This window comes from Glycine max, chromosome 15 (genome assembly GCF_000004515.6).
Source record: "Glycine max cultivar Williams 82 chromosome 15, Glycine_max_v4.0, whole genome shotgun sequence".
In the NCBI taxonomy this organism is placed as follows: Eukaryota; Viridiplantae; Streptophyta; class Magnoliopsida; order Fabales; family Fabaceae; genus Glycine; species Glycine max.
In genome coordinates, this window is record NC_038251.2 from 24,199,733 (window position 1) to 24,226,856 (window position 27,124).

The 27,124-nt window shown below is 34.1% G+C and overlaps 1 long non-coding RNA gene across 1 annotated transcript; it reads left to right on the plus strand.

Annotated features, from left to right (window-relative positions):
* The first annotated feature begins 12,948 nt into the window (after positions 1-12,948).
* LOC102661927 (uncharacterized) lies at positions 12,949-13,605 on the plus strand. The gene is made up of 3 exons (XR_418451.4): positions 12,949-13,072; positions 13,195-13,254; positions 13,552-13,605. It is a non-coding gene; the product is annotated as an uncharacterized lncRNA (long non-coding RNA).
* Positions 13,606-27,124: the final 13,519 nt, after the last annotated feature.

Consider the following 27,124-nt stretch of genomic DNA (forward strand, 5'->3'; position numbering starts at 1 on the left):
TGATCACCCATTTGTATGTATAGTTAGGATTTTTAGCATTGGGAAGTGCTTTAAAGCCTTAGAACTTGATAGAGCAAGCTAGAAAACTGTATGTCTAGGAGTGGAGTGCAGTGATTTAGTCTTTATTATGTTGTAATCTTAATGCAACTCATTTAAATTAAGTTTGTTGAGGGATCAAGGACGAGTTTTAAATAGAGTTAGGCCCATTCACTCGAGGGATCAAGGACGAGTTTTAAATAGAGTTAGGCCCATTCACTCGAGGGATCTTGGTTTTGGTAATTTTTCAGCATAAGAACACTAAAACAACGTTAAATAGAGAAAAACCTTTAGCAACATCAAAACAAGTTTAGTAGAATGACCCAACGCTTTTTACTTGACTGTTTTTACTTCTCAACTTCTAGATACTTTAGTTTGTAGTTAATTAGATTTCCATATAAAAACCCCATTTAATATTTACTTGATTTAAACAAATGTTTTCTCATTGAACACATATTTTCTGAATGAAACAAGTTCCATGTGATTTGATACTCGGTTCTTACCATTTTTATATTACTTGTGCGACCCGGTACACTTTCCGATTAGGTTTGCCGAAGAGTGAACAGTCCACAACAACAACAACAGCAAGCTCAGCCGAATAGAATGTCAAAGATGGAAGATACTTTAACTTAGTTTATGCAGAAGTCCATCATAAACCAGAAGAACATTGAGGCTTCCATTAAAAATCTTGAAGTTCAGGTTGGACAACTTGCAACACAACTCTCTGAGCATGGATGTGGATCTTTCTTAGCAAACACACAGATTAAATCAAAGGAACAATCTAATTCAATTACAACAAGGTAGGGGACTGTGGTTGGTTTGAAGGATAATGGTGAGAAAAATAATAAAGAAGTTGAAAAAGAAAAAGAGAAAAGTGATAAAATGGTGACTAGTGAAAAAGTGGAAGAGAAATTGGTAAATGAAAAAGAGAAGCAAAAATCAAGGAAACAAGCCACTAACAAAGATAAAGTTGTAGTAAACCATCCACCATTTGAACATTTTCCTTATCTGCATGCTCAATCAAAAAAAAAAAAGACAAGGAAATATAGTACAAGCGTTTCTTAGACATTTTCAAAAGACTGCAGATTAACATTCCTTTTTCTAAGGTGTTGGAGCAGATGCCAACATATGCTAAATTCATTAAGGATTTTTTTACAAAGAAGGGAAAAATTATGGATGATGAAGCAGTGGAGCCTGAGCCATAACAAGGACATCTAGCTTAAAAGATGCTAAAGAAGAGCTCTTGGGAGGCAACCCAATGTTTCTAAACTTTGTCTTATTTTGTGCTACTTTGATCTTATGTCTTATATTTCTAAACTTTACTTTTGAGTCTTTATGCGCAAATTATGTTTTTGAATGTATAATCTATTTTGTTAGAGCTACCATTGCATGGTTTGAGGACATGCCTATTTTTCAGGAGGAGGAAGAGAAGAAGAGGATGAAGACATGACATATCCTGTTGATTATTTTATTGGAGGAGACTGAGCTCCTCAGCCATGATCTTCAAAAATTTCTGACTTGTCTTGATGTTCATTTATCGCTTTGTATTAAATTTTAGTACTTTACTACCTTATTTATTGTTTTTGGATTTATGTTTGGAAACTTACGTGAGTTTGTGTTTTTGACTGATTTATGTGTGCTTTGATATATTTTTTTATGTTAGTGTAGTTATAGATCATATATAACTATTTTTGGGACTTAAACAATTTTTTTTCTCGGACATAACATGCTTTGGAAAGAATCAACAACTGGTGTTTTTGAAACTTACTTTTGATTGGATCATAACACAACAAAGTGATTTTTGGAAACATTGAGAATGAAAACAATGAATGGCTTTCCCAAATACCAAATGAATTCAAATGTTTTGGCCCGGACTTGATTAAAGAATAACTTCCAAAACATTGATTTGATTTGAACACGGAAACAGGTCTTAAGCTTTAGTGATTGTGTGCAACCATAGATTTTACATTGATTGTCCTCATTGATATGTTCTACTATTTATTTTACATGAATTTCTAATTGTCATAACATATAATTCATGGATATGAATTAGACATTCTTTCTTTTTGTACATTTTAAGCCACTGGCCAAAAAGCTATCCCAATGTATATTGTTTTACCATTTGCAATCCCTTTGAGCCAAACACTTTATATTTTGTTGGAACAGTAACCTAGAATAAAAGTTTCCTATCTTACCTTAGGATAGGAGAACAAAGGTGTTTTGTTGGGGATTTCTATCATTTGGTGGCTAATATGATGTAAATACTCTATTTTTAAATGAGGGTATTAAGGTAAATTAAATATTAAATTATTGAATAGAAAAGAAAAGAAAGAAAAGAAAAAGAAAAAGGGAAACAAGTTCTTTGTGAATAAATAAATGTTTGACTTAAGCATATTATGTTATAAACTGTACAAAGTTGTTGTAAATTTTATATGTTGGGATTTTGGTATAGGAAGTAGTGCTAACTTGGTTGAAAAGGGAAGGGATATGAAGTGATGATTCATTAGAATTGCTAGCTTGTTTTTGTAAATCATGCAGGTTTTGATGATATCAAAAAGAATTTGCTTGACAAAGGGGGAGAATGTAAATCATGAAGATTTTGATGATGTCAAGAAGAATTAAGAATTTTCTTGAGAAAGGGGGAGAATGTAAATCATGCAAGCTTTGATGGTGTTGAGAAGAAATCACATGTTTGTCATCATCAAAAAGGGGGAGAATGTGAATGTATGTATACATGATTTTGATGATGCCAAAGAAGAATCAAACAAGGCTGCTTCAAATGATAAGCATTTGCTTCAAGAATAATTCAAGATTGCTTCAACAAACAAAGCCTTGTTTCAAGATTCACTAAAGACCAAGCCTTGCCTTAAAACAAAGTGCTTTCAAGACATGCAAGGCTCTGGTAATCGATTACTAGGAAGTGTAATCGATTACCAGAAGACAGGGTTGAGAAATAGCTGTTGAAAAAGGTTTTGAATTTGAATTTTCAACATGTAATCAATTACCATATGTCTGTAATCGATTACCAGCAACGAAACTTTGGAAATTCAAATTCAAAAGTCATAACCCTTCAAATTATAACTGTGTAATCGATTACACAAACATTGTAATCGATTTCCAGTGGAAAGTTTTCAGAAAATCTGCCAACAATCACATCTTTTCATTAGATTTGTGAATGACCATCAAAGGCCTATAAATAGGTGACTTGGACATGAATTTTAAAGAGAGAGTTTTTTTGGTCCAAAATGTCTTATCCTCTCAAAAGACAATGAGAGAGTTCCAAAAGAACTTCATTGTCAAATGCTCTCTCAAAAGAAATCCTTGGCCAAACACTTGCAAAATCTATAAGGATTCTTACATGATCTTCATTGTAATATTCTTCTCTTGAAGAAAGAATTCTTCTTCCATTCTTCTTATTCAATGAGATTGGCTAAGAGACTGTGAGTCTCTTGTTGTAAAGCATCTGAACACAAGGGATGGGTTGTCCCTGTGTGGTTCAAACTTTGTAAAGGATTTTACAAAGATAGTGGAAATCTCAAGTGGGTTGCTTGAGCACTAGACGTAGGCACGGGAAGTGGCCGAACTAGTATAAAATTGTGTTTGCATTCTCTCTTCCCTTATCTTATTTATTTTGTTGCAATCAATTGTGTCTTGCATGTTTAAAGAACATTGTTAAATTGATTGTTGTTGCTTCTTCTGCATTCTAAGCCTATCCCTCTTAAGATTATTGAGGCCACAAGGTCCAACAGTTTTTATGTTGCTCTCCTATTCTCAAGGTTGATTCTTTACAAAGCATGTTCATAGTTTTGGATGTAGAAATATTGAAGCGTTTTTATATTATACTTATACTATTGTTATTCACAGTTTTCTTTCTATACTTTGCTTGAGGACAAGCTATATTCTAGGTTGGGGGGGAGTACACTGGCCACCATGAAGTTTGATGGTTCACGTACTATGCATGAGCATGTCATTAAGATGACAAACATTGCAGCAGGACTTAAGACCTCGGGAATGGCTATGAATGAGAACATCCTTGTTCAGTTTATTCTGGACTCATTACCGTCTGAGTATGGGCCATTCCAAATGAGTTATAATACCATGAAAGATAAATGGAATGTCCATGAATTGCACAATATGTTAGTTCAAGAAGAAACGAGGCTTAAGAATTAAGGAAGTCAGTCAGTCTATTATGTAAATCACCAAGGGAATCAAGAAGCTGTAAAGAAATTTGTGAAGAAGCATGATAAAGGCAAAGGGACATTAAAGATCAATGACAACTCTTTGCAAATCCAGAAGGAGGCATCTAAGAGCAATAATTGCCATTTTCTGTTGAAAATCTGGACACTTCCAGAAGGATTGCCTAACAGTCTTGGTTCGAAAAGAGAAAGATGAACTTAATTCTTATGTATGTTTCAAATTAAATTTAAGTAAAGTTCTCCATAATACATGGTGGATTGATTTTGGATGTACGACTCATGTTTCTAATACTATGCAGGGATTCCTTACAATCCAAACCATAAGCTTAAATGAGAAGTTCGTCTTTAGAGCTCCACTGGAAGCAGTCGAGACTTATCGTTTAAAACTCAACACTAGACGTCATTTAGATTTACTGGAAACTCTTTTTGTTCCTAGTTTATCTAGGAATTTAGTTTCATTATATAAACTTAATGTTACTAGATACTGTTTTAATTTTGGTAATGGATGTTTCAGTTTATTTAAGCATAATCATCTCATTAGTATTGGTGTTCTTTGTGATGGTTTATATAAATTGAAATTATATGGTTTGTATGTTGAAACCATTTTAACTCTGCATAATAATGTTGGCATTAAACATAGTTTAATGAATGAACGATCTGCTTTCTTGTAGCATGAATGTTTAGGTCACATTTCTAGAGAAATGATGAAATTCTTCCTAATCTAGATTTTACGGATCTAAATATTTGTGTGGGTTGTATTAAGGGAAAACAAACAAAACATACAAAGAAAGGAGATACAAGAAGCACTCAGCTTCTTGAAATTATGCATATTATGGGCCTTTTGATGTTAATTCTTTCAGAAAGGAAAGATACTTTATCACCTTTATTGATGACTATTCACGTTACGGTCAGGTCTACTTACTGCATGAGATATCTCAGGCAGTGGATGCCTTAGAAATTTACTTGAATGAAGTAGAAAGGCAATTAGACAGAAAGGTGAAAGTTGTTAGGTCTGACAGAGGTGATGAGTATCATGGAAGATACAATGAAACTGGGCAACACCCAAGTCCATTTGCTAAACTCCTTCAGAAACATGGCATTTGTGCGTAATACATAATGTGTGGTACACCACAACAAAATGGTGTATCAAAAAGGAATAATAGAACTTTAATGGAAATGGTTAGGAGTAAGTTAAACAATTCAATTTTATGCATATTTTTGTGGATGTATGCCTTGAAAACTTCCATGTATTTGTTGGATAGGGTTCCTAGTAAGGCAGTTCCAAAGACACCTTTTGAACTATGGACGAATAGGACACTTAGTATAAGGCACCTACATGTCTGAGGTTGTTAGGCAGAAATAAGGATTTATAATCCACAAGAAGGAAAAGTGGATGCAAGAACAATCAGTGGATATTTCATTGGTTATCCAAAAAAGTCAAAGGGGTATATGTTTTATTGTCCTAATCATAATGAGAATTGTCAAAACTAGAAATGCAAGGTTCATTGAAAATGATGAAATTAGTGGGAGTTTAGAGTGCAAGTCCCTTAACTTGTGCCTCTGGCAGTAAGGTGATTGCTCCTTCAGTTGTTGTTCGAAACAACAATGAAGAAGAACGACACAATAATGATCCCATGATACATAATGAACCTATTGTGGAAGAACCACAAGAAGTAGCATTAAGGAGGTCTCAAGGAGAAAGAAGGCCATCTATTTCGAAAGACTATGTGGTATACCTACATGAAATAGAAACAGACTTAAGCATTAATGATAATGATTCAATTTCATTTTCACAAGCTGTAAGCTGTGATGATTCTAAGAAGTGGTTAGATGCCATGAAAGAAGAGTTAAATTCCTTGAAACATAATGGTGTTTAGGACCTCGTAGAATTGCCAAAGGGTTGTAAGAGAGTTGGTTGTAAGTGGGTCTTCAAGACTAAATGTGACTCTCGTGACAACCTTGAATGTTGCAAGGCTATACTTGTTGCTAAAGGATTTACTCAAAAAGATGACATTGATTATAAAGAGAAATTTTCACCAGTCTCACAAAAGGATTCTTTCATAATTATCATGACATTAATATCCCATTATGACTTGGAGCTACATCATATAGATGTGAAAGCTGCCTTTCTTAATGGAGATTTAGAGGAGAATTCTAATATGGACCAACCAATAGGGTTCTTAGTTGAAGGAAAGGAATACATGGTGTGCAAATTGAAGAAATCAATATATAGTCTTAAGCAAATCTTCCGCCAATGGTATTTCAAGTTTAATGATACCATTGTTTCCTTTTGATTTAAGGAAATACTGTTGATCGATGTATATATCTGAAGGTCAGTAAGAGTAAGGTTATTTTTCTTATTCTATATGTTGATGATATCTTGCTTGCAACTAATGATCTTGGTTTTCTTCATGAGACTAAGAATTTTCTGTCTATCAACTTTCAAATGAAAGATATGGGTGAGGCAAGCTATGTGATATGAATAGAAATATTCTGAAATAGATTACAAGGATTGTTAGGCTTGTCTTAGAAAGCATATATCAATAAAGTATTAGGAGATTTAGGATGGAAAAGTGATCGGCATCACCCATTCCAATTTAGAAAGGAGACAAATTTAGTCTCGCACAATATCCTAAAAATGATCTAGAACGAAAACAAATGGAAGCAATTTTGTATGAATCAGTTGTTGGGAGTATTATGTATGCTCAGATTTGTACTCTATCAGATATAAGCTTTGCAGCTAGAATGATAGGAAGATATCAAAATAACCTGGGAATGGAACATTGGAAAGCTACAAAGAAGGTTCTGAGATACTTACAAGGAACAAAAGACCACATTCTTACGTATAGGAGGTCTAATCACCTTGAGGTGATTAGATATTCAGACATAGACTTTACTGGATGTGCGGATACGAGAAAATACACTCTTGGATATGTATTTTTTTTAGCCAAAGGAGCAGTATCGTGGAAGAGTGAAAAACAATTAGTTGTTGCTGCATCTACCATGAAAGCTGAATTTGTAACATGTTTTGAGACTACAATTCAAGCTAATTGGTTATGGAACTTTATTTTAGGGCTTGGAATTATCGATAGTGATGTAAGCTCCATTGGAGCTTGTAGGCCTAGGATCTACTTCATCAATGGATTCCTTTGCTTCTTGGAAGATGAATGGCAGCAGAATGGAGAAGGCAGAGAGAGAGGAAACGCCACTTCAAGGAGAAGATGAGTCTAGAAGAAGCTCACCACCATATGAGGCCATGGATAAGAGCTCGGAGGAAGAAGGAGATGAATGAAGGGAGAGGAAGAGAAGAGCATGAAATTTTGTGCTCTAAAACAGCTCTAAAATCTGAAGCTTAATTTTCAAATGATCAAAGTTGAAAAAAATGCACATACATGACCTCTATTTATAGCCTAAGTGTCACACAAAATTGGAGGGAAATTTGAATTTCTATTTAAATTTCACTTGAATTTATGGAGCCAAAATTTCACTAATTATGATTAGTGAATTTTAGCTATGGTTCAGCCCATTAATCCAAGATCAAGTCTAAGATTCTCCACTAAGTGTGCTTAGGTGTCATGAGGCATGTAAAGCATGAAGGGCATGCACAAAGTGTGACTATATGATGTAGCAATGGGGTGCAGCAAGCAAATGCTCAGCTCCCCCTCTAAAATTTAATTGGATTGGGCTTCTCCCAATACAATTAAATTTATTTCTCAACACACATATTAAATATTCACTTAATGCATGTGAAATTACAAAACTACCCCTAATACAAAAACTAGTCTAGGTGCCCTAAAATACAAGGGCTGAAAAATCTTACATTTCTAGGGTACCCTACCTATATTATGGAGCCCTACATACAAGATCCAAAAATAATGAAATCCTAATCTAATATGCACAAAGATAAGTGGGCTCATACTTAGCCCATGGGCCCAAAATCTACTCCAAGGCTCATGAGAGCCTCAGGGCCTTCTCTTGCATCTCTGGCTCAATCTTCTTGGAGTCTTCTATCCAATGCCCTTGAGTGGTAGGATTGCATCAGACAGTATTGCTAGGTCACTAAAAATGTATTGTGATAACTCCACAGTAGTATTTTTTTCTAAGAACAATAAATACTCTAAGGGTGCTAAGCATATGGAATTGAAGTACTTTGTCGAGAAGGAAGAAGTTCAAAAATAAAGAGTATCAATAGAACATATTAGCACAAACCTTATGATAGTTGACCCTTTGAAAAAAGGATTACCACCCAAGAAATTTATAGAACATGTTGAAAACATGAGTATTATTGTTATTGATGATCATTAAGTATAATTTATCTTATGTATTTTACTGACACTTTGAGCTCATTTATGATATGTTTCTGATTACATGTTCTTTATGTTTGCATGCATATTTGTATTAGAGTAATGTTAATAGGTTTTGTCTTGATGTTAGGCAAATTATGTTCTCCTAACTAATGGTCATATTAGCGAGAAGACTAATTTGCAGTACATGGAAGGGACTATGGCAAATAAGTGATGTACAATCGCTATGACTCGAATTGGTTATTATTCTTAATCATGAAATTATGATGTACCCAATGTATAAAATGATTTAGTCATCTTAATGCACATTATGTTAGTTTAATTATTTATTTATTTAGTCCATAATATTTGGTAATGTCACGTGAGTCAATTGGGAGAATGTAAGAATTAATGTCTCATGTGAAAGGCATGTGACTTATGTAAGAATTAATAAATAAATAATTAAAAATTAAGGACTAAATTGTAATTGAGTTAAATTGAAAAAATTTCTAAAAATAATTATTATTTGATGAGAGTAGAGGTTTAAAAAAGGGGTTAATCCCATTAACGTGAACCAAGATTCCCTTCCTGACATAAAAATGTTCTCTTAAAACCTTAGCCATCACGAACATAGAGAGACCGAAATAATAGTTAAGGGATTGAAATCTTGCTTTCTTCATCTTTCAAGAAAATCAAGACCGAAGACTCGATAGAGATCTCACTATGGACAAAAGTATGTCTTACTCTCTAATGATTGTATGAGAATTATAGGTTTTAAGATTCTACCAGTTTCCTATAATTGTTGATTTTAATCTTGAGAACCCTTAAGACTTTCAAACTAGATTGTCAATAGCGGTACAAAATAACGAAAAGTCCACAATTAATTTCATTAAAAAACAACCAAGAGCATAAAGATAACATGGGGGCAAAACCAAATCCATGAAAGCAAAATCAATAAAACCTATACATTGGTAGCTCCATCCCATTACTAGAAACAACCTCCAATCAAGTAAAATCATTATAAAGAATACCAAAATTCGCCAATTTGTCAGCACATACATTTCCTTCACGATAAATGTGAGTCACTTTGAATTGCATATTTCAGATTTGAAACAAGAAATACTCCTATTTATTAATCAAAAGAGGATTCTGAAAGGCACACTACTACAAAAGTAGGCTTCCACATCGTGCTATCTACATCGGTTATTAAAAAACCGATGTAGTACATGACGTGGTGGCATTTTTGAAATTAAGGGAATAAAAATTTGTTTTTACGTCGTACATTCTAAGGCGGTTATAAATAACCGCCTTAGAATGTGACACGATGGCATTTCCGTTATTATCAAAAGCTTGAACAACGACGGGTTTAAAGCAAAACTACCTTCGTATTCCTTCCTTTACCACTTATTAACCCTAGCTTAAGCTTATCCTCCCCCCCCATTGACGGCAGCTTTCTTTCTCTCTCTCTCTTTCTTTCCCCTTTTCGTATTCCTCCCCCATTGCACGCTAGGGTTTCTGCGCGCATTCGATGCTGCTCCTGACGCTCCCAATGCCTTCGTTCATGATGTTACAGTGCTCCGTGACTTCCTCGCCAACACGCGCAGGGATGACGCCACCGTTTAGGTCCCCGTCCCCAAGGTTCTGCCGCCGCTTCTTCCTCCGTCCGACGCTGTTCCTCTTGGCCCTGACGCGCTTGATGAGTCCGCCTCCATGAAGGCCAAGCGCATCGCCCTCCAGCGCAAAGGCGCTGTCGCCATGATTGTCGTCGAGGAGTACGCTCGCCACTTCGAGTTCGACGATGTTGTGGTGAGCCTTCTCTTCTCTTTTGACTAAGAGTGTTTGGCGTTGGTCCTCTGTGTGTGTCTGTGATGGAATCCTAATTTCATTGAATTGTGTTGTTTTCACTATGGATATTTTTATTCCCTGCTTCTCCATCCAGCACCTACATTCATCCAATTTAGAGTCTCGAATAGTACTACTCCTTTTGTTCCATGCTCTCTAGTTTTCATAAGCAAGTTTGGTGAATTGTGATTGCTTCCTGTATGATCCAAATACTTAGATTTTTGAACTTTTCTTAGCTTCGTTTATTACTTAATGAGTTTTTCTGGTTTTATGGTCAGAGAGATTTTGTTCTTGCTTGTAAATTGTAGTTCATTGTGTTTGTGCCTATTCTTCTTTACTTATAGTTGTGAATTTTTGTTCTTTCATTTGACTATTTGAGTATATTATCTCCGAAACAGAGCATTTCATCATGTTACTTTGGTTTTGGCTTGAGATATGCTGAATTAGTTCCTTTTCTGGTAAATCTGTTTTTATTTTCTTCTTCTTTGAAGCCTTCTAAGCTTACTTTCTTTTTTTATAAATGCTTTTTTTTCGTGGAGGATATTTAAATGAAAGTTGGTTGAGATTGTAAGACATGAAAGGGCTTATAATAAATTAAAAGTTAGAATTATTGTTTTAAAATTAAGTATGAGCCATTACAGATTGAGGGTGTGTGGCGCATGGATAAAGTTGTTGCCTTTTGACAAAACAGCCTCATTGATTTGATTGCGGGAAAAGCTTAAAAAATAATAAAGTGAAATGAATACTATTCAATGCAATTAGAAATGTCTAACATGGATATGTGTAGATGAACATGTATAGCAGTTCGAGCTTTTTGGTTAGACTTGTTTCATTTCTTTTTTTTAGAATGGCGATTTCCAGAAAAATGTTTGATAAGGAGTGATGATTGAGTTTTATGTTCATAGTTTATTTTGTTTGCACTTGGATTTTTCTATTTGTTGATAATTCACTTGTGTGTTATGTCTGTCAGATAATTCTTGTGCTACAAATAGGGAAATGGGGTTGTTCAGAATGGTACAAAAAATGGAGAAAGAAAGATAGTGCTTGAAAGAAATATTCACACCACGTGCCTTGAAAGTCACTGAGCCTGATATAGATGATGAGGTTACTGGGGAAAGGGAAGCTTATATGGCAGGCATGTTGGCTAAATACAAAAAATCTCTGAAAGGACCAACTATCATTCAGGTATGATACAACATTTATTTCTTCCCTTAACTTCTAGAATTAGTATTTTCTATCTCATATACTAATGTTTATGAAAAATCTATTACAGGATACCCCTATAATTTGAATTTTGACTATGATGCACTCTCTCAGCTTTAGCATTTATTTCACCATATATACTATTGGTATTTTTTTAATTAATTAAGTTAATACGTGTATAAGTTAATTTATTCAAATGGATTATTTTTTAATTTATTCAATTTTATTTATTTATTTATCAATTTATTGGCTGTTGTTCATGGAGATAGTTGGTGTCACATTTCTTTTCCCTAGCCACTTTACTATTTTCTTATTCACCATTTGGTTCTGCAATCATGGAAGAGTAGCTTTTTTTGGTATTTTTGTGTATTTATTCCTCCTGTTTGCCACTTGTTACTTATATGTTATAGTCACAATTTAATAATTTAAATGTTTTTCTTTAGCTTTAAAATCCTGCAGGGTTACTATATGCCTTTAGAGTTTGGATTTAATTTATTATCATGCATATGAACTTGAAGTATAAAAGTTTAATTAGCCTGATTTTTAAAATGATCTGGCAAAATTTTCAAAAACACTTGTACATGTTAAATAAATAGACTGCACTTGAGCATTTAATTTGAAAAGGAAACCAGATTTTTGTTTTGTAAACCTAATCTAACTGACTTAATTCACTTCCATGATCTCACGGATTGCTTTAATTAATTTTCCGTTTATGTTTAGATTTTTTTATATTAGAATGTCATATTCTTTACGGATCGAGACAAGAGAATTTTATTAGGAGCTCCACGTTTAATTAAGAGAAATATATTAGTATTTTATTATATCAATGAAAGTGTCCCACATAAACCTATTACTTTGAAATGTATCAATAAAGTAGGAGATAATAATAGCTTACTAATGGTATTACTCAGAACTGGAAAGTGCTAGTGATCACTAGATTCGAAAATGTGTAACTAATATCTTATTTGAGTATTTTTTTTTATCATATTTTCATGTTGTTGCTCCTATTAATTATGGATTCCTCGTCCCTGTGTATGTAAGAATAAATATTTCTATAAAAATTGTTTACATGTAAGGATATTGGATACATTGAAAAACATGGCACGATATGAATGAGGTTAGTTGCTTTTTTTTTTTGTTAGAGTATAAATTTAATCCCTATATTCAAGATTGTTTTAGTCCCTTAATGTAAAAACTCAACATTTTGGTCCATGCATGAAAAATTGTCTACAAATTACTCCCTAGCCTGTACCATTTATTAAAGTTATATTGCTTTTCCCCCACCTATTGGCACCAAAACTAAATAATGTGTCAAGTGTAGAGACCCAGTTTTTTTTGTTTTTTTAAATTATGTAGTGACTAATGTGACCAAGATAGGGACTAAAATGAAAAAAATGATGTCAAGTGTAGTAACCAAGAATATCAGATACTGATGTACAGATATCCCGTCAGTGTATTTCTGCATTTCTATCTTCACACACCGCTTATGAATTACTTCCCGAGTCAGGCAAGGTTTGGAAGTTTTACCTTTACCCTTTATTTTGACATTATGATTTGCCTACATTACATCAAATTTACAAACCTCAAACTTGAATCATAAAATTACTAATAGTGATAGTGACTCCTGGCCACAGGTTGTTGCTTTGGATGTTGATCTACCAGTGAAACAGGCATTTCATATATTGCATGAGCAGGTAGCTATTTTTTTTTCTCTCAGATGAAATGAAAGTTTCCAGAGTCCTTTAAGCATATTTAGTAATTTTTGCCAAACAAATTGGTGCCATTTTAAATGTGCCTTTACCCTGGTAAATAAGTGAGAATGAACTCGTGCTTTTGAATTGCTCTATGGAATTTGACCAGTTATTTTGACAATGATTTTAAGTCTTTTTCTTAATCCTTATTCCTTTATATGCATTAGCTTTCTTAGTTTTAGTGTGAATTGCTGATTAGAAATTTGCATATGCAATTTTTCTGATCTGGATAATTTGCAGGGAGTTTTCATGGCTCCTCTTTAGGACTTCTGCAAGGGGCAATTTGTTGGTGTTCTTAGTTTTCATGGCTCCTCTTTGGGACTTCTGCAAGGGGCAATTTGTTGGTGTTCTTAGTGCTTCGGATTTTATTTTAATTTTAAGAGAGGTATTTATTTTATATTTTAACAGAGGTGCATAAGTTTAGGATCATTATTTCTTTGTATTGGTAAGCTTTCTGAATACAATGCTTTTGTGATGATTTGTGATGCTGTGATAGATAGTGTATTATATGTCATATAGATAGAAGAGGTATGACAAGTTACAAAACCTGGTAATGAAAGGAAAAGGCAAAAAAGAAAAATGTGTGAAAAACTTGTATGATTTATTTTTTAGCTTTTAGATTGATTGTTAAATCAGTTTAATCTCAACTTGTTCGATCCTGCAGAGATCAATTTATGAACTTATGTAGATGAATAAAGGCAAGTGATGATGAAGGGGGCGTGGCAGACTAGGGGAGCAGAGCTGTAGCAGAGGATTTTGATTATAGACTACTAATTAATTTCTGCTAAAGGTAAAAATAATACACCACTTTCTACTAATTAATTTCTTGCTTTATGTATTTGTCCTAAATGAATGTGTATAATTTTTATCTGACTCACTCCTCTCTATTGTTGATTGTGTAATCTTATTTGTCCTAAATGAATGTATAGTTGCTAGGATGGTTGTTGTAAAATATACTCTATTTCTTCTATAGATGAAGATAATCTAAAGTGAATGGTGCGATTGATAACTTTGACTAAGATTTTTAACATGGTTATCGTCATATATTCTTTGTCACAGGACCTTACAAGCTTCTCCATATCAGATCAGTGTTCTATGTAGCTTTTGAAAAAGGTGAACTTTGAACCACTGAGACTTGCTTCTTCATGATATCTCTAGTTAGATATTTTTTTAGATTAGAACTATACACTGAGAAGTTAGTTACACTTAGATTTCATCTCCTTTAAATCTAACCAAATAAAAACAAACTTTTTACAGCAGTATAGAACATACTAAGAATCTCTTTTTTTATTTAACAAAAGAAAAAAAATTACCTAATACTACGTGATCATGATTTCTATAATTTTCAGTTTTTTCAATTTTCTTCTTTAATACTTCAAATTATATAGTTTTAATTTCTATAATCTCTCTCTCTCTCTCTTGTTACGTTAAGGTGCTCAACAAGTGATGGTAGCTTTATTTGAATTATATTTTGCAGCTCGAGATATTCACCCATAATAAATGATAGCCCAAGTTCTTGCCACGTAGAGGTAGAAAAAAGTAAAACAGACTTGATGAATATGCGATTATTGGTACGTTAGGAGCCTTACAAAGTTGACCCATAAAATTCATTAAACATTTTTTTAAGCAATTTTTTTTTAAAATTTTTAATCAAACTTTCTTAATTATATAGTTGAGATGAGAGATGACATGACTATATATGTACGTGTTTTAATTTTCTACGTACAGAGTAATTATATATAAAATTAGACTTTAAAACTATAAAAATATTATTTTAGTATTTGAAATTATAACAATAAAGACTAAAATGATTAACATTTGGTAATTTCAAAAATTGAAATGATATTTATATATAATTTCAGAAACTTGATTAACCTATACTTAAAAAAAAAAAGAAACTAGATTAACCGATCGATACTTATAAAATTCTAAAAACTAATTTGATGTATTGTTGTTTTTCTTTACGTGTAAAAGTGTTAATTTGATGATAAAAGATGAATTTGGCTGGTTGGCATGCAGGACAAATTATTAGGTAACCAGATCATTGTGATTTCAATTAATCTTTATATGACACATGTCATGTTGAGATTAATCAGACTATATAAACACATAGATCATAATAACTAGACGGATTATTATGATGGACTAAAAATTGTAGTAATAAAAAACATAGATCATAATAACTAGACGAATTATTAAAGGAGGGTTTAGGACTGACTCTGTGCATAGTAAATCTAAATCTATTTCTATATTGTTCTTACTTATGGCAACTATAAGCATTTTATTACTCCAATATTAATCAGCTTGGTTTTTAAGAATGCTATTTTGAAATGAAGTTCTTGAATAGTTCTATTTTTAACAGTTTTATGATTGAAGAGTCAATGGTGTTATAGTGGCATAATATATTACTAATATCTTTTTAGTTGTATCAGTGCACTTATTTTATTTCTATTGAGGATGAAGAGAGGAAATCCTAGAGTTTTGAAGCTTTGATTAATTCCTAACAACCATGACATCCTCATTTCCAAGTGGAAGTTTATTTTTTGGAGATACTATGAGATGCTTGAACCAAATCCACACCTGATGCATATAGATTAGTATGATTTTGTTAGAATTTGTGAAAATATCTTATCATATCGTTGATTATCCTCTACGTAAAATTAGTTTCATTATTTCCTTATTATCTCTTAGGATTGGTTATCATATTTCTTCTTATCGTTAATTGTTTCCCTAATTAATTGGGATTTTGATTAATATATACTATAAATAAAAGTTAGTATTTTAAGTTTTACAAAATATAAAACATACCTGTTTGTTGTATATATATATATATATATATATATATATATATATATATATATATATATATATATATATATATATATATATATATATATATATATATATATATTATAAAACTCAGAATTTTAGTATATATTAAAATCATTTATAATTAGATGATAATATAATACATATTTATACTATTAATTTAATTCGTATAAAAAATAGAATATAAAAAAATATATAATGAAAAATAAATACTAGTTGAAAAACTTTATTAAAAATTATCATATAAATACAAGTTGATAATACAATTTGTTTAATTTGTCTTCGTTGGTACACTGGTTAGTCGTGATGGTCATACTAATTGACAGGTTGGTGGCATTATTATCTTTTTTATTGTTTGTTAATCATGAAACAGGAAAATGTATTGTCATGCTTTATTCCTATCTTCTGCAATATTAATTATTTAAATCTTGTTTTCGTCTATCAGCTGGTTGATGGGTCGATAGTGCATTATAACTTAGGCTTTTCACACCATCTATTGCAGATTAATGCTTCTACAGTAGGTACTTTCCTTGACCCTGCAAAATCTTTATAGAAGTTGTTAAATAACATTTCAATAAAACTGTTTCTTGATGTTCTTGATTTTTCACATTAGTCTTACACGTAGTTTGTGATTTTTTTATTACTGGCTCAAATATGTGTATTTTTACATTTAGTAAACCACAATCATGCACTTTAGCATCACATCAATATTTGAAGGGGAAATTATAAATTTCGCAAAAATAATAATAAAAATTTTACTATTCCACATCGGTTGAGTGATAAACGATGTAGAAACCCTTCAAATTCTACATCGGTTGACTTATAACCGATGTACAAACCTTGTCATTCTTACCCATTCTACATCGGTTCAGTAATAAACGATGTAGAAATCGTTCAAATTCTACATCGATTGACTTATAACCGATGTAGAAACCTTGTCATTATTACCTATTCTACATCGGTTGACTGATAACCGATGTAGAAACCCTATCATTCAACATCGGTTTTAATCTTAGAACCGATGTAGAAAGCTCACATTCTACATCGGTTGAGCTACACAACCGATGTAGAAAGGTTGCCCTTCAAAGACAGTCCTCTAACCGATGTCGGTATTCAACGACACTGTGTTACCACCACGCGTCATAACCGATGTAGAAAGGCTATTAGAACCGATGTAGAAGGCCTTTTTTTTAGTAGTGGCAGCGACCACTAAAGATGAATCACATTCTAACCAAAGGGAGTTCCAACCTTTCTTAAAAGCAATAGCCAATGCTTAAACCCCTCCATGAACTTCAGCAGAAAACGCATTTGATATACCAATATGCAACACAAAACCACCAAGAAAATGGCCTTTTTTATCCCGGAAAATATCCCCGCAAGCAGCAACACCCGAGGAACCAAGGAACTTGTTTAATAGGAACATGCTTTTTGGGATGACCTGGGACCCTAAACGAATACAGTAGATTAAACTCTTGCATGTTGGAGTGCATCGTTCCCTTTGAAAAATTTCCCGAAAAGCAGCTAACACATTATGCTGGATGGAAATTGGAGAAACATGACAACTTTGAAAACAAATATTATTCTTGCTTTGCCACAAGAACCAGACCACATTAATAACACTAGCCAGCACCACATCCATAACTTGAGAACTGATCTGACTTGTTATGGGAATAAGAGATATAGGAGGTGATAAATCCAAGCCAAATCCAATTTTGCTACTCAACCATTGCCACATGCTCAATGGATTAATAGGCTTTTCCACAATGTGAACAAACAGATACAATCAAATATCATCTTTTGCTAAGCTCTTCAGCAGTTGGTAATTTACCTAAGATGAATCTCCAATAGAGAAAGGATATCGATGGTGGTATATCATCACGCCAAATAAGTTGGGCCCAAGAAATCTTTGGACTATTCTGGCTGAAGAAAAGAGAAAGCTTCTCTGAAATTTAGCTCACCAGAAGAAGATGGGAACCAAACAGCTTGATCAGGTTTACCACATAAAGGAATAACCATCTGCTTAATTTCATTAGAAACATCAGGATAATAATGCCTCTGAAAATCTTCAGGTAGATTCCATAAACCACCAGGCACCAGTTATAAAGTCACTGACATTAGCTTTCAGAAGCAGTCTCATTGCTTGTGGAATATCAATAGAGTCCACAATAGGAATTGACAGCCATTTTATCTTACAAGAAAGAAATGCTTGAACCATCCCCCAATTTCCAACCGAAACTATCCAAAACAATGCTTAGCTCTGGACGAATTCCTGGCGATATAAAAGTCAATCCACGCATAAATGTTGCTCGAGATAAGGACGCCCAAGCTCCATCAAAAATAACCAAGAGCCATCCCAACCTCAACATCATTGTTTTATTGATACTTTTCAGAGGTCTAATTCCCAACCTGCCAGATAAAGTTTAAGAACAAACTGTAACCAATTTCCTTTTAAGAATATCCCCAGTCCAAAAAATTTACGGATGTAATTATCCAGCTTCTTTAAAAGAGACTGTGGTCAAGCATAAATGAAGAAGTTGTGTAAAAGCATACGCTGAATTGTGGCCTTAACCAACTGAATTCGTCCTATGTATGACAACGAAAGACCATTCTAGGAGGCTAACTTGGTTGCTATTTTATCCACTATGGGCATAAGATGTATCTTTTTTGGATTGCCTTGGAAAATTGGAACACCAAGATATTGAAAAGGCAAAGATCCCTCTCCAAAACCAAGTAAATCTCTAAAAGAGGACCATATTTCGAGAAATTAAACCATTACTTGGGCTTTTTTAATTTTAAATTATTATTAATGGGATAATTTGTTAAAGCTTATTTTTTAAAATAAGTATTTTTTATAAAATAAATCAAACAATTTGATGATTTTCTAATGTGTTTATCTAAATTACTTTTACTTAAAATAAATAAGTTTTTACCTTTTTAAGAAGTAAATTAGAGATTTCTCTTCTTAAAAAAATACTTATATAAAAATTATTTTTTAATTATATTTTAAAGTTTAAACAAACTAGCTCATTCAAGGTTGAAGTTTTTGTTTTTATCAAATGAAACAAGAGGTCTTGGGTTTGTGGGTACACAATTGTGTCAAATACTTAAAAGAAGAACTTTACTCCTTAGTGATCTTACATGGCTCCAATATGATTATTTTTTAGTGAAAGATACATGTGATTTAGACAAAAAAATAAAAATATTCATTATTATATTTTAAGGTAGAGGAGGAAAGTATGTATTCATATAATTATATTATAAATATTAAAAAAATATAACTATATATTTTATATTACCATTTGATCATATTATCATGGTTTATAAAATTATTAATTTGTTACAGCAAAAACTATTAGTTTTTTATAATTATTATTTTAAAAATTATATCTAGAATGTTTTTTTAATTAATTGATGGATTAAAATTATTGTATTAACATGTACGCCAATTAATTTTTCATAATCTTTCATTAAATTATTTATGTTATTTTATATTTTTCTCTTTTTTCTCACCAAGGTTAGGAAGGCCAAGAAGAAGCATATTCAGATGTGGATGAGGCTTGGGTTGGTGACGCAATCAGAATCGTGGTGGGCGACAAAAAATAGGTTTAAAAACTTGTCACCATAGTTTATTAATGAAAACTACGGAAAAACATTTTTAAAATGAAAATGGTCTTTGGAACCAAATTTGAGTTAAGGAGTTGATTATGCGTTGGGAGGTATTAGCACCTTATGACGTCTATCATAAAGATGATTACCTCTAATTAATTAAGCAAATTAATTTTAACTTTTTCAAATGTTTATGGGTTTTATGTGATGACTAACATTCTTCTCAAATGTTTCAATGTTAAAGTTATTAAGCATATGTGGTCATGCATTTTGAGGTGCTTAGAATAATGCTTAGAATGGTTGTCTCAAAACATTTGTCAAGAGTAAATAACTAAGAAGATTCCTTGAAACCCATTTACATGATGAAGAATGCTTCCCTATGAGTACTTAGTTTCGCCAAAGTATAAGACAACAAGGCCTTACATAGAACACACATCAAAGGCTACAATGAGAGCATATGACATCAGAATGAAGTTGTATTAGAGTCCACATCAGAATGATAAAGAACTTGACTTTGAAGACTAAACATTAGAATGGAGTTTAGAATGCACCTCAAGGACAACATTAGTCCTTCCATATGCTGCCACATAAACAAAAGGAACATCATAAGACTAAAGTTGACAACATCTCACTTTCCATATGTTGCTACACATACTGAGAGCACATAAAAAAATGAATGATAATTGCAGTAGAAGATGCAACTAAGTTGAAAGTTGAATTCGTCCATGAGAAGATCTGATAATGAACATTAGAATAGAAGAATGAGGATACTATGCATTCTAATCTTGGATACAACACTAACACACCAACAATTGTACATCCTGTAGAAGCAAGCTTCATGATGATGAATCAAGTTGATTCAAGATGTTTTGATGATAACAAGAGATGATGACAAAAAGCCCAATAGAATAATTTCAAGATTGAGTCAACAATTCAAGAATCAAGAGAAGTTTGATTTCAAGATTCAAGAAAAGATAAATTCAAGTTTCAAGAGAAGAAATCAAGAAGACTTCACAAGGGAAGTATTGAAAAGTTTTTTTCAAAAAACAAACAGCACAATTTTATTTTTCAAAAAGAAGTTTTCACAAAATTTACTAAGTTACCAGAGTTTTTACTCTCTGGTAATCGATTACCAGTTTCCTGTAATCGATTACCAGTGGCAAAGTTTGTTTTCAAAAGCTTTCAATTGAATTTACAAAGTTCCAATTAATTTCAAAATAGTGTAATCGATTACAAGATATTGGTAATCGATTACCAATGTGTTTGAACGTTAAAATTCAAATTCAATTGTGAAGAGTGACATCCTTTCACAAAAATGCTTTGTGTAATCGATTACAAGGTTTTCAGTTTTTTCTAAAGGTTATAACTCTTCTAATGGTTTTCTTGACCAGACTTGAAGAGTCTATAAAAGCAAGACATTGACTTGCATTTCAATAAATTTCTAATTGACTTTTGAATATCTTCTTCTTCTTCTTCTTCTTCCTTTGCAAAAAGCTTTCAAAAGTTTTCTGGTTTTCCAAACCTTGAAAACAAAAGTGTGCTATTCATCTTTTTCATTTCGTTCTCCCTTTGCCAAAAAGAATTTGCCAAGGACTAACCGCCTGAATTCTTTTTGTGTCTCTCTTCTCCCTTTTCCAAAAGAACGAAGGACTAACCGCCTGAATTTTTTTGTGTCTCCCTTCTCCCTTGTCAAAGAATTCAAAATGACACAGTCTAAGAATTCTTTTGATTCTTCCCTTTCCCATAAACAAAATATTTCAAAGGACTAACCGCCTGAGAATTCTTTTGTTTCCCCCTTCACAAAGTTTTGAAGGACTAACTGCCTGAGAACATTGTCTTAACACATTGGAGGGTACATCCTTTGTGGTACAAGTAGAGGGTACATCTACTTGGGTTGTTGTGACTGAGAACAAGAGAAGGTACATCTCTTGTGGATCAGTTCTAGTGGAAGGTACATCCACTAGGTTGTTCAAAGAGAACAAGGGAGGGTACATCCCTTATGGATCTTTGCTTGTAAAGGACTTTACAAGGTTGAAAAGAAATCTCAAGGACCGCAGGTCACTTGGGGACTAGATGTAGGCACGGGTTGTTGCCGAACTAGTATAAAACTCTTGTGTTTGTCTTCTTCTTCCCTACACTCTTTATTTTCCGCTGTGCACTTTAATAATCATTTTTACTTTTGGTTAAGTTTTTATTTCTATTCTTTATTTTCTTAACAACATAGTAAAAGCCTAAGAAGGGTAGATTTTTAATTAGTAAATGTCGCAATGTGCCCTTTTGCGGGCGAGCGAAGGCGTGGCTCACGGGTGCGCTTTCCAAAGGAGGAAAGATGCGCAGAGTCGCCACCAACGTTTATTTGTGGAAAACGTCGGAAAAACCGAAGGAAACCGGTCAAAATGAAAATTCTAAGTTCAGGAGTTGTATTTACGTTTAAGGAAGGTATTAGCACCTCTCACGTTTGTCTCAAAGGACAACAACCTATTTTTTAGAATTGTGGAAATTGTGTTGCGTTAACTTTATTTATTTTTTATTTTTTTGAGATCGACAAAAGCGGGGCTCTTGCTCCTACATACCCTCCATCGAAGAGGAAATCAGACCTACGTAGTTCTTTCTTAAGGGTGAATCACACGATTTCTTTTTACTTGAAAGGTGATCATTTAAAGGTGTTGGACCTTAAAAATGATCCATTAACTTGGTAAGAAAGACTGAGATAATAAACTTTCAAATCCCTTTTTTTAGTGATTTTTTGTGGACGAGCTTGACTTGGCGAATTGATTTTAGCCTTAGTTTCACTTTAGTTATTAGTCAATTCAATTAAGAATGAGAAATCCCAAAGAGAAAGCGTCCGATTGATTTTTCCGCTTTTATTTTACTAAAAGGTATTTTTTGATTATTATATTATTATTTTACCTCTTTTTTTATTTCCAACATGGTTACGGCACGACCGAACGGTCGGAATTCATTTTAACAGAAATTAACGGATATTACCATTCAAATGATCGGTTGAAATTTATTTTATCATTTATTAGGTGAGAAAACGGCTTAAATAAACGGTTAAAGCACGTTAAAAACGGAAGAAAAAAAAACTGAAAGAAAATGAAATTAAAGTGAAAGTACACAAAACAAGAAATGAATTGAAAGTCTCGGATTCGAAAACTTACCTGTTGAAGAATGAAGAAAGAACGAAGAACGGATGAAGAATGGTGAAGAACGACGAAGAACGATGAATAATTTCCATAGAATCGCTTACGGAAGTGTTACGGAAGTACTTCGACTCGATTTTTCTTCACGAAAACGTGTTTTTTTGCCCAAAATAGCCGAAATGCATAGCCAAGGGTCTTGAACATTTTGAAACAGCTCCCCCCTCCCCTATTTATAGGAAAAAAGGGACGTGCTTGCTGCCCATAGACTTAATGAAGAAGATTTCTAAGCGCACCCAAATTACTAAGTTCACCCCCCTTTTCATATTTTACGGAAAAGTTACGGAAGCCTTATGAAAGTGTTTCGAATTTGATTTTCATCTTTTTTTTCTTCCCTTTCACCAATGTTAAGTGGAATATGCTTACCCAAGGTTTTTCGGAAATTTTACGGAAGCATTACGGAAGTCATGGAAGCCTCGGAAACCATTTTTCAAAAACGTGGAGGAGCTTGCCGCCCAGTTGCTTCCTCCTTAAGCAACCCAACTTCCAAAATGTTCCGGAAGGGCCTAGATTTGAATTGCTATTTACACCCCTATCTTGATAAGTTCACCCCCCTTTACCTTTTTTGGTGATTCTTTTTCCGTAACGTTACGAAACTTTACGAATTTCGTAAAGATACTTATTTTCTTTCTATAAGGTTACGGATCCTTACGGATCATGTATTTACTCTTTTTTAGCTTTCGAAGAAGTTACGGAAACTCACGGATTGCGTAACAACACCTCCTTTTGGTTTCCGCCACATTACGGAATTTCACGGATCACGTAAGCCTGCTTCGTTTTGATTTCCGGCATATCTCGAGACTTCACATATTGTGAAACAAAGGATGCCAAGTATCTCAAAGAGGCCGATCAAAGGTTTCATATTATCAAGTAATAATCCCCGGACGAAATTAGGGTATGACAGTTGCCTCTCTTTACTTACCTTTTATCGGATATAAGAGGAAAACAAAGATAAGACACTGATTTCGTCCGTCTTGCCCTTTCCGTGACTAGTCTATGACGACTCTCGTCTCTACTCCTTCTTTTTCTGCACAACACAAAACAAAATACAAACAACAACAAAAACAACAATATCATAATATACACATACACGTTTGGCAAAGGAATCAATCGAGAAAATAACAAAGATCACATTTCCCAGTCAAGAGGATCCGCACTTGACGATGAAAAACCCTGGAGAATGGAGGATTGCACTAGAGGGTCCTCACTAGTCAATCATGAAGTATGGCTCCAAACTCTTTGGGTGGAGGACGCATGAACGAACATGCAATTCATGGGGCTCCGCAAAAAAGGCGAGAATGGAGGATTGCACTAGAGGGTCCTCACTAGTCAATCATGAAGCATGGCTCCAAACTCTTTGGTGGAGGATGCATGAACGAAAACGCAATTCATGGGGCTCCGAAAAAAAAGGCGAGGATGGAGGATTGCACTAGAGGGTCCTCACTAGTCAATCATGAAGCATAGCTCCAAACTTTTTGGGTGGAGGATGCATGAACGAAAATGCAATTCATGGGGCTCCAAAAAAAAGGCGAGAATGGAGGATTGCACTAGAGGGTCCTCATTAGTCAATCATGAAGCGTAGCTCCAAACTCTTTGGGTGGAGGATGCATGAACGAAAATGCAATTCATGGGGCTCCAAAAAAAAGGCGAGAATGGAGGATTGCACTAGAGGGTCATCACTAGTCAATCATGAAGCGTAGCTCCAAACTCTTTGGGTGGAGGATTCATGAACGAAAGCGCAATTCATGGGGCTCCGAAAAAAAGGCGAGAATGGAGGATTGAACTAGAGGGTCCTCACTAGTCAATCATGAAGCATAGCTCCAAACTCTTTGGGTGGAGGATGCATGAACGAAAACGCAATTCATGGGGCTCCAAAAAAAAGGCGAGAATGGAGGATTGCACTAGAGGGTCCTCACTAGTCAATCATGAAGCGTAGCTCCAAACTCTTTGGGTGGAGGATGCATGAACGAAAGCGCAATTCATGGGGCTCCGAAAAAAAGGCGAGAATGGAGGATTGCACTAGAGGGTCCTCACTAGTCAATCATGAAGCATAGCTCCAAACTCTTTGGGTGGAGGATGCATGAACGAAAACGCAATTCATGGGGCTCCGAAAAAATGGCGAGAATGGAGGATTGCACTAGAGGGTCCTCACTAGTCAATCATGAAGCATAGCTCCAAACTCTTTGGGTAGAGGATGCATGAACGAAAACGCAATTCATGGGGCTCCGAAAAAAAGGCGAGAATGGAGGATTGCACTAGAGGGTCCTCACTAGTCAATCATGAAGCATAGCTCCAAACTCTTTAGGTGGAGGATGCATGAACGAAAACGCAATTCATGGGGCTCCGAAAAAAATGCGAGAATGGAGTATTGCACTAGAGGGTCCTCACTAGTCAATCATGAAGCATAGCTCCAAACTCTTTGGGGGGAGGATGCATGAACGAAAACGCAATTCATGGGGCTCCGAATAAAATGTTGGTATTACCGAATGGTCCACCGGGTTTTTTCCACCTAAAAAGGGCAAACATGCTTTTTGCAAAGAAAAATAAATCATTCGCGAGAGCACCATATCTTAGTGAAACAATATACTTGTGCCAAGGGTAATCTCCCTTGTAACCGAAAATGAAGGGCAGGATGTCAACATTTAGCTTTTAAATGAACATGCGGGGGAAACATCGGGCTAAGCTGAAAATAAATTACTCATAGTGTATAAAACTCACACAGGCAAGTGTTTCACCCTATTCCCAAACCATAACTGCACCATGACTTTATTTTGCACACGATTTCCTATCAAATCAAAGATCAAACGAACGATCACGGACTAATAGGATTTTCTCGAGGATAGTGTTTTTGGAGAGGAAGCTGGGTGTTTCGGTCTTTTCCTCTTTGTTCATGTGGGGTGGGATATCGCCAGTCGAGAGCGACCTTGAATGGCAATCTGAAAGGAGGAAACACCAAAAATGGGTTTTCCTTTGCCGGCAGTCACTTACCTTGCCAGAAATTTATCTGGTCGGAAGGTTCTCTGATCTTTTTCTTTCAATGATCGAGAATTATTCTGTTTGCCTCCGATCTTTTCCATTTCCACCCCCTTCCGATCTTCGGTCGGGAATCATTCTTTCTCTTTCTTTTTTATTGTTCTTTTCTTTATTTTCATCTTTTTCTTTTCTTTCTTTCTATTTTCTCCTTCTCCAATCCTTTCTTTGGGAAATTGGGTTTTAGCATTCTATTCGCTTTCTCTTGAGGGAATTCCGCTGTCCTTTGCTTCGGGGGAAAGGATGAGGATTCTTTTTTATAGGCCAAGGTTCAAAAAAGGTCTAAGGTTGTGTCAATGGGGTCTTTTATTGTGGGAACCCGATCTTGATATCTGGGGCAAAACAAATTTGGGTGTCAAGGTGTCGGTCTCGGGCCGAACTTCCATATTATTCCACAAGGCACGCGCGACAATGATGATTTGGAAACAACGTGCAAAATTAGTCATGGCCACAGCCAGGTGGGCACTCAAGCATCCCGTTTATGGCATGGTGATACTACGGTCGGGAATTTACACAAACAGACTCAACGTTTCCCAATTATGTTCTTTCATCAGTTCAATGAATTCATCCATTCTTATCTCAGTTATTCAGGAAAATAAACTCTTAGCGTCAGTCCCTTGTTTCTAGAAGATATGTTTGCTCTCTACGAATGATTTATGCTTCCTAACTATAACATGTCGACCTTTGATGTCTTCCTTTCTTTTTTTTTTGTTTCATTTTTATATTCACAAAACTATACACCCATGGCCCTCTATGAGGAAAACTTTTCTTTGTACATCTACATTCTTATACATGACAAAACTTTTTATGTACACGCATTGGAACTCTTTCTCTTTACGTCACACGGTCTATATACAAACCCTATTTACATTCAAAGATTTTTTCGTTTTTCCCAACACACACCTGTGGTTCATACAAAAGTTTCTTTATATACACTCGTTGCTCTCACACACAAGAATTTCTTTCCATACATTATTTACACACACAAAATTCTTTTATACACATTTTCCTTTTACATATATAAAAAACTCTTTTCTTTTCTTTGTATACATAGACACGAAATTCGTTCACAACGCTTTATTTTTGGCGTTATCATGATTTTTTGTTCATTTTATTTTTAGGACGACATTCCTAAATGAAAAACTCTA